General features: G+C 38.9%; 1 pseudogene; it reads left to right on the top strand.

Annotated features, from left to right (window-relative positions):
* Positions 1-3007: 3007 nt before the first annotated feature.
* LOC128586822 (60S ribosomal protein L32-like) lies at positions 3008-3415 on the top strand (annotated as a pseudogene).
* Positions 3416-14837: the final 11422 nt, after the last annotated feature.

Raw genomic sequence — 14837 nt, forward strand, 5'->3', positions numbered from 1 at the left:
ACAAGCAAAAGAAGAAATATCATATTACTTGATACAAAAAACATTTGGTAAAATTCAACATTTAAAATAAAAACTCTCAGAAAGTTTGAAATATAAGGGAACTTCTTCAAATTGATTAAACACATCTACAGAAAACCTGTAATATCATACTTAATAGAAGAAAGATTGAATGCCTTGGTTCTATAATTAGGAACAAGGCAATTCCATCCACTGTAAGCATTGTTTCTGAATGTGGTACTGAAAGCTCTAAACAGAACAATACATTAAGAAAAGGAAACAAACCAAATTGTGGTATATGTGTACCATAGAACACTATTCAGCCACAAAAAAGATGGAAACTTTACATCTTTTATGTTTACCTGGATGGAATTGGAATATATTCTTCTTAGTAAAGTATCTCAGGAATGGAAAAAAAAGTGTCTAATGTACTCAATACTATTATGAAACCAATATATAATCACTTATACATTCATATGAATGATAAAACACAAATGGAGTGGAGGGAGGAGAGAGGGCATTTGGTGGGATCTTGCCTAATATGCACAGTGCAAGGGTACATTTCAAAACAACTAAGAGTAAATTATAAATGTCTTACCATAAAAAATAAGTAAGTGAGGTGATGGTTATGTTAATCAGTTTGATTTATGCATTCAATGTTGTATATCAAATCATCACATTGTGCCCCATAAATGTACACAGTTATGATTTCATAAAAAATTAAAGTAAAAAAAGAAAAGGGAATAAAAGCATGCAAATAAGAAAGAAATGAAACTGTCCACATTAGCATTGTTGTTCTACAGGAAAAAAATCCTAAGGAAAGATATGTACATGGCCACAAATTGGAAAAACTATACCATTTGCAATCACTGAAAATACTAGGTGTAAATATAATCGAACTTGCATTGGACTTGTATGTCAGAAGCTACAGAATGATGAGAAAGAAATTTTAAAAGTTCTAAATAAATGGAGAGATATAATCTGTCATAACATAGTATAGATGTTAATTCTCCCCAAACTGATATGCAAGTAAAACTCAATGCCTGTCAAAATCCCAGCAAAATTGGCTTTTAGATAAATACAAGATTATGGAAAGGCAAAGTGACTAAAACAGCTAAAACAATTTTGACAAGGAGGAATAAAGTGGGAGAAATCACTTAACCCACTTTCAAGACTTATACTGCAGTATATCAAGACAATAACTGCAATAATCTAGACTATGTGGTGTTAGTGGAGGCATAGACTAGGGACAGAGTAGACTAGAAAACCCAGGCATAGCCCTAACAAGTATGACCAACTGATTTTTCTTTACTTTGTTTTGAGGCGGACTCACTCTGCTGCCCAGGCTAGAGTGCTGTGGTGTCATCATACCTCACAGCAACCTCAGCCTGTTGGGCTCAAGTGATCCTCTTGCCTCACACTTCTGAATGGCAAGGACTATAACAAACCTGCCACCACACCATGAGAATTTTTCTATTTTTAGTAGCCATAGGTCACACTCTTTCCTAAGCTGGTCTCAGAGTGCTAGATTACTGCTTCCGGCTTGTTTCTTTCTTTTCTTTCTTTTTTTTTGCAGTTTTTGGCAGGGGCTGGATTTGAACTTGCCACCTCCAGCATATGGGGCTGGCGCCCTACCCCTTTGAGCCACAGGCGCAGCCCTCTTTCTTTCTTTTTAAAAATGTTTTTACAAAAATGAACAAACAATTAAATTAACTCAAAACAGTCATTGTTTACAATGTAAAATGAAAGATTTTGATAGGATGTTGGAAAGATTACATAGGAGAAAATCTTTAGGGCCTATGGCTTAGTAAAGAGCCTCAGATAAGATCTAAAAAATCTTGATCCCCAGATTAAAAAAACCTTTAAAGATTATGAAAAGATAAGGCACAGACTGGCGAAAAATATTTGTAAGTATCGTATTAGACACGGGACTCATATCTGGAATATGTAATGTGTCATCACAACTCAATGGTGAAAAGTAAAACAAAAAACCCCACAAAATCCAATTATAAAGCAACAACAATAAAAACTATCAAAGGGCGATTCACTGAAGACGATATACAGATTAAAGATAAGCTCATAGAAATGTTCAGCATCACTAGAGAAATGCAAATTAAGACTATGGGGAGTTACTATGTATTATATCACATATATTAAAACACCTAAAATAATAAGTACTAACAATACCAAATGCTGGTGAGGTTGTGGAGAAACTTGATATCTTATATATTGCTGTTGATAACTCTGGCAAAGAGTTTGATAGTTTCTTGAAAAACGATGTACACTTACCATACATTCTACCAGTTGTACTCCTGGGCATTAATCTTAAAGAAATGAGAACTATGTGCACCCCCAAAACTGCGCATCATTGCTAATAGCAGCTTTATTTGTAATATCCCCAAATGAACACACCAAAATGTCTCTCAATAGTTGAATGAATAAACAAACAGTGGCATATCCATTCCACAGAATATTACTGAGAAATAAAAAGGAATGAATTGCAGATACTACGACAACTGGGATGAATTTCAAATGTTCATGCTGAATTTAAAAAGCCAAACTCAAAGGTGACATGGTGAATGATTCCATTTATATAACATTCTCAAAATGAAAAATTATAGAAATAAAGAGTAATTAATGGTTACCAAGGTCTAGGAGCAGTGAGAAGAAGGGAGTGAATGTGTCTATAAAGGGATAGCAACAGGGAAATCTTTAAGGTGAGGGAATAATTCTGTGTCTTGATTTCAATAGTGATTACATGAATAGAATAAAATGACATAGAACTATACTCACACATTGTGCCAACGTCATTTTCTCAGTTTATATTGTAATCAGTTGTGCAAGATATAACTTGGTGAAATTGGGTGAGTGCAATATGGGATCTCTGTGTACTCTCTTTACAACTTCCTAAGAATCTCTAATTGTTTTAAAATCAAAAAGGCTTTAAAAGACAGAGATACTCTTCCTCAGCGCCACCTATGGAGGTGGCGGCCATCTCCTATTTTCCATCATGGCCGCCCTCAGATCCCTCTTGAAGCTGAAGATCATCAAAAAAGAGGACTAAGAAGTTTATCTGGCATCAGTCAGACCGATATGTCAAAATTAAGCATAATTGGTGGAAACCCAGAGATACGGACAACAGGGTTTGGAGAAGATTCAAGGGCCAGATATTGATGCCCAACATTGGTTACGGGAGCAACAGGAAAACAAAGCATATGCTGCCCAGAGGTTTCTGGAAGTTCCTGTCCACAAGGTCAGGGAGCTGGAAGTGCTGCAGATGTGCAATAAACATGACTGCATGGAGATTGCTCACCATGTTTCCTCCAAGAACCACAAAGCCTTTGTGGAAAGAGCAGCCCAACTGGCCATCAGAGTCATCAGTTCCAGGGCCAGGCTGCGCAGCAAAGACCATGAATAGACAGCTCATGTGCATATTGTATTTTTGTTTAAATAAAACCATGAAAACAGCAATAATAATAATAATATTAAAGAGATAGTTAAACTACTTCTGGCAAAAGTATGGACCTGTTGAATTTTCTTCTTATAAGTTTCTAGTTAACTCCCTGAGTTTCAAAATTGTTTTCACTGAAATCAAAAGTAAAAATATAAGTATAGTGTTACATAGCAATCAGAAAAAAAGAGATTTTAAGCTCAATGGAGAAAGATTACATTGTTTAATAAACATTATTGGGGAATGGGATGTGTGTGTGAGAGAGAGAGAGAGAAAGGTTGAAATGCATTAAATTCTGACGTTATTTGGAGGAAATTTGAGAGAATGATATAGTCTTGGTATGGGAATTTTTTTTAAAGCAGGATCAAAATACAGCATCATTATCCATTAAAGAAACAGATAAAATTTGAAGACCAAAAAATTATTCATCCAAACAGCAATATACCAACTAATTTACAAATGTCAAAGCTCAGAAAATAACAAATTACAGAATAATACACATAGCTCATATTTCAGAGAGTACAAATTGCTAAAATGACTCTGAAGGCAGACCAACGTGTTCAGGTCCCAACCGTGCCTCTTCATGCTTATTAGACTTTGGATAATTTATTACCAACACTCAGCCTTGGTACTTGTTCTAAAATTGACACTAAATACTTTGTAGGCCTACATAAAGGTTTCTTGTTATTACTATCATTTTTATTGTAACGGATATATAAAGTGTATCCATTATACTAGACAGAACTTTTCAAGTTTTGGGAAATCAGTTGGAAAGGTGATCAATCCACTTGATAAAAGGGCAAATAACAAAAAAGAAATTAAGTATAAGAAATACAAGTAAATAATAAATGCTTCAGATCATTAATAATTAAAGAAATCGGGTGGCGCCTGTGGCTCAGTGAGTAGGGCGCCAGCCCCATATACCGAGGGTGGTGGGTTCAAACCCAGCCCCAGACAAACTGCAACCAAAAAATAGCTGGGTGTTGTGGCAGGCGCCTGTAGTCCCAGCTGCTTGGGAGGCTGATGCAAGAGAATCACATAAGCCCAAGAGCTGGAGGTTGCTGTGAGCCATGTGACACCACGGCACTCTACCGAGGGCAGTAAAGTAAGACTCTGTCTCTACAAAAAAAAAAAAAAAATACAGTCCACTTAGTCAAATTTGAATTGCAGATAAACAAAATAAAAAAAATTAAAGAAATCAGTATTTTTGAAAGAAGATGTTTTAAAATTATTGATAGTGAAACTTATTTAATTTTAATTATTATTATTATTTTTGAGACACTCTGTCACCCTGGATAGAGTGCCTTGGCGTCACAGCTCACAGCAACTTCAAACTCTTGGGCTTCAGCAATACTCTTGCCTCAGCCTCCCAAGTAGCTGGGACTACAGGCATGCACCACTGTGCCAGACTAGTTTTTCTAAAACTATTTTAAATGATTTAAAATATTTAATTGAATATGACATGGGAAAAGTAGGCATTACCATACACTGCTAGTGAGAGTGAGGTTTAACTCCAGTTTTATGCTTTGTTCTCTGTGTTAAATTTTGGAGGTTTTCTAACATGTTTGGGTTTGATCCTGGTGTTCTTGGACACTGGCAATGGAAGAGCTGGTGGTTAATTGTGTGGGACTTAGAAGTATTCAACCTTGAGTCTTTCACTTACTATATTTCTTTTTTCATCCAATGCCTCAGTATCACTGACTAAATCTCAGGTTTTCTGGTGGACCACGGGCAGGTAATACGAGGGTCAGGGTTCCAAGGTGTATATACCTCAGACTGCACCAGTGGGGGAAGCCTCTGCTCTTTGTCTTCACAGAGTTCTGGATGGCCAGTCATTTGCCTTTTCTTTAACATGCTCCTCTGCAGATCTTAGATTTCATCTTGCTCTCACAACTGGATTACCACTCCTCCACCTGCTTTTCATCTTCCACAAATTTGTTCACATCTGTCTTCCACTGTTGTCTTTTAATTCTTTTGTCCTTGTAGGTTTATTCTTTTATTGGCATTATTTTCCATAACTGTCATTTCTAGAAGAAAAGGCTGCCGCACCCCCGGCATCAAGCCGTGGCGGGATGGCTCTGTCCGCGTTGTAAAAACTGTGGTAAGGCGGTGAGTGCTCCCCGGAGCGTTGCCCCCAGTCCCCCTGGTTTGCAACAGCAGCGCATAAGTTGCCTAGCATGCCTTTTAGTGAACGTAAGAATTCATGAGGTGCGGCATAAAGGCCTGAATAACCTTTACCCTGAAACCTGTTTGAAACTTGTTTGTTGAGTTGAATGGTTAATTGTTGCTTGAATGTCCTCAGAAACTAAGAATAAACATAATGACTTACTAATCCATGACTTCATCTATACAATGGAGACTAAATGTCTCCAAGGGAACACGTTCCCACCATAAAGGTCAGTTAATTGAAACAATGTATCAAGAGAATGCAGGGATGATAAGTTAAGATGTTCCTACCAGATACCCGCTCCCTCCGGTCTCTTATCTCTACCTTATGTCCCTTTGAAACTGTTTCTTTGAAATAAGTTTTCTATGAAATTGCTTTCTCTATAATTTTGTCACTATACACTTAAAACATATACATAATTCACTATCAATTCACTAACAACATAAAAATCATAATCAAATATAAAAATATAAAAATACAAAATGTGAACAAAGCAGTTTTACAAAGAAAGAAGGTTTAAACATAGATAAAGAGAAGTAAAAGAGTAACTGCTGATAAGCAGCAGTCCTTTGTTCCCCCTTACGGGCAGAAACATTGTCTAAGAAAAGACAGTTGACTACTCCCATCTACAAAACTCGATAAGAACTTTGTAAGCATCAGCAAGTCATAAAAATATCTTTTGTAGTTTGTAAGACATTGTCAAAAATGTATAAATACCATGCCTAAAAATCAGTAAAGTACAACTGCTTTCTTCATCATCCTTGGTGTGTGGCAGTTTGTCATTTTCCTGCGTCGCCCTTTCAATCAACCTGAGCCGTTCTCGCCCTGAAAGCCCTCGGACTGAGACTCATTCGACTGGCGGTCCGCGGCAGCTGGCGCCTCGAACAGGGACCCGAAGGACAGGTGATCTTTCTTTTTCTTTCTTTCCTCTCTTTTTCAGATTGAAGGCGACTCTCACCAGGGAGCTGCAGTCCCGCCGGTAAAGGCTGACCGGTTAAGTGTGAGTAATCCGCAGGACAACATGGGGCATACATTGGGTAAGGAAGAACACATGCTCAGTGTCATGATACAGCGTTTGTTAGAAAAAAATGGTTTTCATGTGTCTCTCAAACGGTTGGAGGAGCTTATGCATTTCATAAAGTTGGTTAGTCCTTGGTTTCTGGAGGAAGGCTCTCTCTCTCTCTCCGACTGGAAGAGAGTGGGACGCGAAATGCGGAAATACATGCAAGAACATGGAGAGAAGGTCTTGCCCCCTCAGGCTTTTCCTTTATGGTTACAAGTTAGAGAACTTTTAGCTGACAATACCTTTTTAGAAGCATTTATAAGAGAAACTGATTCGGAGGTTGGTGATCCTGAATCTAAAGGGGCACCGATTCCTGATGAGGTTCCCCCCGAGGTTCTTAAAGATCCTGAACCGGTACCAAACACTGAGAGCGTTGTCCCTTCGGCTCCAACGCTCAAAGACATTCTACCACCACTCCCACCGGTCGATAATTCCTCAGACAGTGACGAGTGGGATGTGGTCGATGAATTTACTAAACCAGATGAGAGGGACAGAATGAATGATTTTATTCACCCCCGCCGAGCTTACCCGGCAGTTCGTGTCCCAAAAGTCACATCTAAGACAACCTCACAAGCTCCGCTTCCCCGTGTACCTCCTTGTCTCCCTCCGCCGCCCGCGGGCTTTCAAGCGGCGGTGCGAGAAACCCGTCAGCAGGGAGATTTTACATTTGCTTTCCCGGTACGCTTTCCCACTGAGGATAGGGCACCACCCACCTGGGAACCTCTGTCGTTAAAAACGCTTAAAGAACTGCAACAGGCTGTCCGTACATCGGGAGCTTCTGCCCCTTATACCTTACAAATTGTGGAATCAATTAGCAGTCAATGGCTTACCCCGTATGATTGGCAGCAAACGGCCAAAGCCACGCTTTCCCCAGGTGATTATATTTTATGGAGAACAGAGTATGAAGATAGATGTAGAGAAAGTATTAATCAACATGTAGGAAGAAAAGCACAGCCCACGCTGTCCATGCTTCTAGGGACAGATGAATTTGCTTCTTTTGAAAATCAAATTAAACTACCCCGACAATTTTTAGAGATAGTCAGCCATAATGCAGTCTCCGCTTGGCGAAAAATACCTCCTCCGGGAACCAAGGGCACAACTTTAGCAGGCATAAAACAGGGTATGGAAGAGTCCTATCCTGACTTTATTTCTCGCCTGGAAGAAGCTATTAATAGAATGCTTCCACCATCAGAAGGCACAGAATTATTACTCAAGCAATTAGCTTGGGAAAATGCAAATACGCTGTGTCAGGACTTAATACGTCCACTCAGGAAAACAGGTACCTTACAAGATTATATTAAAGCATGCATGGATGCCTCACCAGCAATTGTCCAGGGAATGGCGTTTGCTGCAGCTATGCGGGGTCAGAAATTTAGTTCATATGTTAAAGGTGCTTTTGATAGAGACCCCAGTAATACATGTTTTGGGTGTAATCCCCCACATGACTTACCCACTTGTTATAACTGTGGGAAGCCAGGTCATATACAGAAGGATTGTAAGAAATCCACCGGTGCTAATAATAATAATAATAAGTCCCGTGGATTACCCCCGGGACCATGCCCTCGTTGTAAGAAGGGCAGGCACTGGAAAAATGAATGTAAATCTAAATTTCATAAAGATGGAACCCCCTTGTCAGACAAGGGTGCTAACTTTATTGATACCAACCAGACAAAAAACTAGATAAGGGGCGTTCTCCTAGCCCCGACTCCAAGGGAGAGTCTCCTGCTTCTACCGCAGTACGACCTAAGTTAGAGCCCACATCTACTATTAATTGTATACCACCTGAATGGACAATTCATGATCTCCCACGTGGGACTCCTGGCAGTGCAGGCTTAGACCTTGCCAGTTCTAAAGATATAATCATATCCAAACATGATGGTGTTGTGCTAGTTCCCACAGGAATAAAAGGAAAGTTATTGCCAGGTACTGTTGGTGTTATATTGGGACGAAGTTCCAATTACACCAAACATTTTGAAATTGTTCCAGGAGTAATTGATTCTGACACTGAAAATACAATTAAAGTCATGGTAAAGTCTCTAGTAGAAACTACACAAATTCATAAGGGACAAAGAATTGCTCAGTTACTATTATTGCCATATATACCACTCCCCACTTATCACTTACATGATGCCAGGGGAGAGGGACAGTTTGGATTTACTGATAAAGATTGTGTAGCTCTTATACATGATTTATATGATAGACCGATGTTAAAAATGAAAATAGAAGGCAGGCCCATTAAGGGCCTGATGGACGCAGGCGCTGATGTAACCTGCATTGCTGCCTCCGACTGGCCGAGATCCTGGCCGGTTCATCGAACTGGGTCTTCTTTAATTGGTCTCGGTTCTGTTTCTGGTGTCATGCGTAGTACATCTCATTTGTTATGTGAATATAAGGACAAGAAAATTTACTTTCAACCTTATGTGTTACCCTCTCTACCCTATACTTTATGGGGACGAGATCTTTTACATGTCCTAGACATGAAACTAGTCACAGGGGATCAACTTAACGATCAGTGTTTTTCATAGGGGCCACTGCAGAAAACTATGCCTGTAAAATAAAATGGTTAACAGATGTTCCTGTGTGGGTTAGTCAGTGGCCCCTAACAACAGAAAAGTTACAGGCATTACAAATTTTAGTACAAGAACAATTAGATAAAGGTCATTTAGAGGAATCCACTAGTCCATGGAACACTCCTGTGTTTGTCATTAAGAAAAAATCTGGCAAATGGAGACTTTTACAAGATTTAAGAGCAGTAAATGCCATTATGGAAGACATGGGCTCCCTTCAACCTGGGCTTCCGTCTCCTGTAGCAGTACCAGAACAATGGTCACTAATAATTATAGATCTGCAAGACTGCTTTTTTACTATTAATTTACATCCTGAGGACTGTCCTCGTTTTGCTTTCAGTGTTCCTTCTCTAAACTTACAGGAACCGTTTAAAAGATATCAGTGGAAAACTTTACCACAGGGCATGAAAAACAGCCCTACCTTATGCCAAAAATTTGTGGCGGCTGCATTAGCAGCACTGAGAAAACAATTTCCTAGTGCTTACATAATTCATTATATGGATGATATCTTGCTAGCTCATCCTGAGCTGCCAAAAGTACAGCTAATGCTAGAAAAGGCTATAGAACAATTAACTAAATTTGGCTTAGTCATTGCCCCAGAGAAAATTCAGAGAGATAAACCATTAAGTTATCTGGGACAATGGATTCACTCTGACTATATTGCACCTCAAAAGGTGCAAATAAGGAGAGATAAATTACAAACTCTTAATGATTATCAAAAATTACTGGGAGAAATAAATTGGATTCGACCTTTTCTGAAGATTACTACGGGAACCTTTAGTCCTTTGTTTACTATCTTACAGGGAGACTCTAATCCCCGTTCCCCTAGACATTTAACTCCAGAAGCCTTGCAGGCTTTAGAAGTTGTTGAACAGGCTTTAACTCAAGCTAGGGTTAAACAAATTAATTATCAAAACCCATGGTCTTTACTCATTTTTTCTACTGAGTATACTCCTACAGCTTGCCTATGGCAGGAAGGTATTTTAGAATGGATTCATTTACCACATGTTCAGACAAAGATTGTTGCTGATTATCCATACCTGGTGTCTTTATTAATTGATAAAGGAAGAAAAAGATCACGGGAATTATTTGGTAAAGATCCTCATGTAATTGTAACTGCTTATAATAAAATTCAAGTGGAACAACTATTTCAAAATAATGATGATTGGGTATTGGCCTTACAAGGCTATGCAGGTCAAATCTTATACCATTATCCTAAACATCCTTTAATTGAATTTACAAAAACAGTTTCACTTATATTTCCTCTTATGTGTTCCAAACAGCCTCTGTCTGACGCAATAACCTTGTTCACAGATGGCTCCTCTACAGGTCGAGCTGTAGTTTTTAGCCCAGGCCTGTCTCCTCTTATTAAAGAGGTCACACAAGCCTCTGCCCAACAAACAGAATTATGGGCTCTAATCTCGGCCTTTAATAATTTCAAACAAAGGTTTAACTTGTACACAGATTCAAAATATATTGCTTCTCTTTTTCCAGCTCTTGAAACTGCTCTTTTAACAGGAACCTCAACTATTCTACCTTTATTAAAGAAACTACAAACTTTAATTCAGCAAAGGAATAATCAATTTTATATTGGTCACATAAGAGGACATACTAACTTACCTGGCCCTTTGGCCCAAGGAAATGCCACTGCAGATTTATTAACACGTACTATAGTGGCATCAGTGGCCGACGCTGAAGAAAGCCACGCCTTACATCACCAAAATGCTAACGCATTAAGAAAAATGTTTCAAATTACTAGAGAACAGGCAAGACAAATAGTCTTAAAGTGTAAATCCTGTCCTGTTACTCATCATCCTTTAAAATTTGGTGTTAATCCTCGGGGTTTACGCCCCAATGTATTATGGCAAATGGATGTAACACATGTGTCTAGTTTTGGAAAATTACAATATGTACATGTTACTGTTGATACTTTTTCTCATTTTATCTGTGCCTCTGCAAGACCTGGCGAGGCCTACAAAGATGTTGTACAACACCTATTTTACTGCTTTCAGCAGCTAGGTGTTCCTCATCAATTAAAAACAGACAATGCTCCAGCTTATACCTCTCGAGCATTTGAACAATTTTGTATACAGTGGAAAATTGCTCATTCTACGGGGATCCCTTATAATCCTCAGGGTCAAGCGATTGTTGAAAGAACTAATCAAATATTAAAATTACAAATTGAACGCCTACAAAAAGCTCATAAATATTTCTCTCCTCATCATATTTTAACCCATGCTTTATTCGTCCTAAATCACCTTAATGTAAACTCCAACAATTTAACCCCTGCTCTCTCCCATTGGCAGCCACAATCGGCTGCCACCCTTCCTAAAGTTCTTTGGAAAGATTTATTATCGGGCCAATGGAAAGGCCCTGATGTATTGTTAACCTCCGGACGAGGCTATGCTTGCATATTTCCACAGGATGCCGACTCTCCCGTCTGGATTCCAGACCGGCTCATCAAACCGGCTCCTCCGGAGACCCCGGCGCAGAAGACAACGCCTGCGGCGGATGAAGATCCTATCTGCACAAATGAGGACGACTGTGGAAATTTCACCGAAACCCTCCAAGACCACGTGGACACAGATCCGTGCCCTGGTGAAACAAGCTAAACAACTTCTCATATCTCAAGGAAACCCTCTAACTCCTACAATGTACTTTCTTGCGTTTCTATCACTAATCTCTACTCCTAAGGTAGAAACTGCAGCTTATTGGTCTTATGTGCCTAATCCTCCTCTGCTACACCCTGTGGGCTGGCTAGATCCAGACCCCATAAAAATTCTTTCTAATGATTCTATCCGCTTAGGAGGTTTAACTGACTCAGAATCCAGACATCATGCTGCGGCTTTAATTAATTTCACTGGCAAAGCCGACTCCTTGCCTATTTGCTTTACTTTAAGAGGCAACACACCTCCTTTTTGTTTACCTACTAGCTACAGGGTATTTTTAACTGATGCTCCAGATCCTCATGATGCAAATAGACGTTATGTTTGGGAATATGAGTTACAAACTATTGGAAGTCCTAATTATAATGAAACCTGTTTATCTGTTAACTCATTACCTCTCCCTAACTGTAAAGAAAAATATAGAAATAAAAATCAATTCTGGGAATCATCATTAACTAAAACACCTACTTGGCTTTCCTGTGGATTCCCAAATGCTGCCAACAAGCATTCTCCTATAAATTCAAACACAGTCATCTGGGATTATTCTCCTACTTCTTGTTTTGATCATAATAAATATTTCTCGAACCAATTAGATAAATTTCATCAGTATCAGTGGTCTGGTACTCCCCAACCAATACGACGATGGTTCACACCTGGTCTAGTTGAGCCCATATGGGTAGCTCAAGACAAAAATAAAACTCAAATACACTATGATTTATTTAGACTTGTTGCTGCATCCAACTTAATTTTAGAAAAGAAACCTAATATGCCAAAACCAAATGCAATGTCAGTAAGAACTTGTGTTGGATATCCATATGCTCTACTTTTAGCTCCAAATAAGTATTTAACTATTACACAATCTAAAAACTCTTATCATATTTCTTGTACCGCTTGTAAAGTTACAAATTGTCTTACTTCTACTGATTTATTCAATGAACGCTTGTTTAATTCTGTTTTAATTGTTAAAAGACCCTCTTATGTACTATTACCTGTTGATTTACAAGATGATCCTTGGTATGATAATTCTGCTTTACAAGTTTTACATACTGTTAATCAGTTAATTCGACCTAAGAGGTTTGTAGCTGCTTTAATTCTCGGTATTTTAGCTTTAATTTCTATAGTCACAACATTTGCGGTAGCCACTACTGCTTTGGTTCAAGAAGTTCACACAGCTCACTTTGTTAATTCTCTCAGCAGCAACATAACTCTAGCCTTAATGACTCAAGCCAGCATAGATAATAAACTTGAAGCAAAACTTAACATCCTAGAAGAAGTAGTTTTAGCCTTAGGACAAGATATAAAGTTTATACAACATAAACTTCAAACCAGATGTCATTCTGCCTTTCCTGCTATTTGTGTAACTCCTTTACCTTATAATATGTCCACTTCCTGGGACAAAACTAAAGCTCATCTACAGGGTGTCTGGAAGGACAATGATATTACACATGATTTACATACTCTTCAAAAAGATATCACTGCCATCAGTGAAGCTCATTTACCTAGCACTTCTCTTGATTCACTGGCTCAATCCCTCTCTGACAATCTTAAATCTTTAAATCCTGTGTCCTGGATTCAGTACATTGTGTTTATTGTCATTATTGGATGCTTGATATTCTGTGTTGTTTTACTGTTACCTTGTCTCCTTCGTTGTGTCTTCTCCTCTTTAAAGGCTGTTCGCCAAGACCTCTTTGAACTACGTTTCATTAACAAAAAAGGGGGAAATGCCGCACCCCCGGCATCAAGCCGTGGCGGGATGGCTCTGTCCGCGTTGTAAAAACTGTGGTAAGGCGGTGAGTGCTCCCCGGAGCGTTGCCCCCAGTCCCCCTGGTTTGCAACAGCAGCGCATAAGTTGCCTAGCATGCCTTTTAGTGAACGTAAGAATTCATGAGGTGCGGCATAAAGGCCTGAATAACCTTTACCCTGAAACCTGTTTGAAACTTGTTTGTTGAGTTGAATGGTTAATTGTTGCTTGAATGTCCTCAGAAACTAAGAATAAACATAATGACTTACTAATCCATGACTTCATCTATACAATGGAGACTAAATGTCTCCAAGGGAACACGTTCCCACCATAAAGGTCAGTTAATTGAAACAATGTATCAAGAGAATGCAGGGATGATAAGTTAAGATGTTCCTACCAGATACCCGCTCCCTCCGGTCTCTTATCTCTACCTTATGTCCCTTTGAAACTGTTTCTTTGAAATAAGTTTTCTATGAAATTGCTTTCTCTATAATTTTGTCACTATACACTTAAAACATATACATAATTCACTATCAATTCACTAACAACATAAAAATCATAATCAAATATAAAAATATAAAAATACAAAATGTGAACAAAGCAGTTTTACAAAGAAAGAAGGTTTAAACATAGATAAAGAGAAGTAAAAGAGTAACTGCTGATAAGCAGCAGTCCTTTGTTCCCCCTTACGGGCAGAAACATTGTCTAAGAAAAGACAGTTGACTACTCCCATCTACAAAACTCGATAAGAACTTTGTAAGCATCAGCAAGTCATAAAAATATCTTTTGTAGTTTGTAAGACATTGTCAAAAATGTATAAATACCATGCCTAAAAATCAGTAAAGTACAACTGCTTTCTTCATCATCCTTGGTGTGTGGCAGTTTGTCATTTTCCTGCGTCGCCCTTTCAATCAACCTGAGCCGTTCTCGCCCTGAAAGCCCTCGGACTGAGACTCATTCGACTGGCGGTCCGCGGCAAAAGGCAGTAAAGGGTAGAGTTCCATTGATGAAGGGTCACAGTCCCCCACAACCTTGTAGGTGAATCAGTCTCATTTGTGCTCCCTGAGGTACGAGGCTCTGAGAAGGAACATTTCCAGTACTTGGGCTAGATGTAAGTTTTGGGGGATATTCTCCCCCAGCTCACATAAGCAGCTTTGCTGTAAAATGCAGGCAGTCACGCCTTAA

This window comes from Nycticebus coucang, chromosome 5, assembly GCF_027406575.1.
Source record: "Nycticebus coucang isolate mNycCou1 chromosome 5, mNycCou1.pri, whole genome shotgun sequence".
NCBI classification, from domain to species: Eukaryota; Metazoa; Chordata; class Mammalia; order Primates; family Lorisidae; genus Nycticebus; species Nycticebus coucang.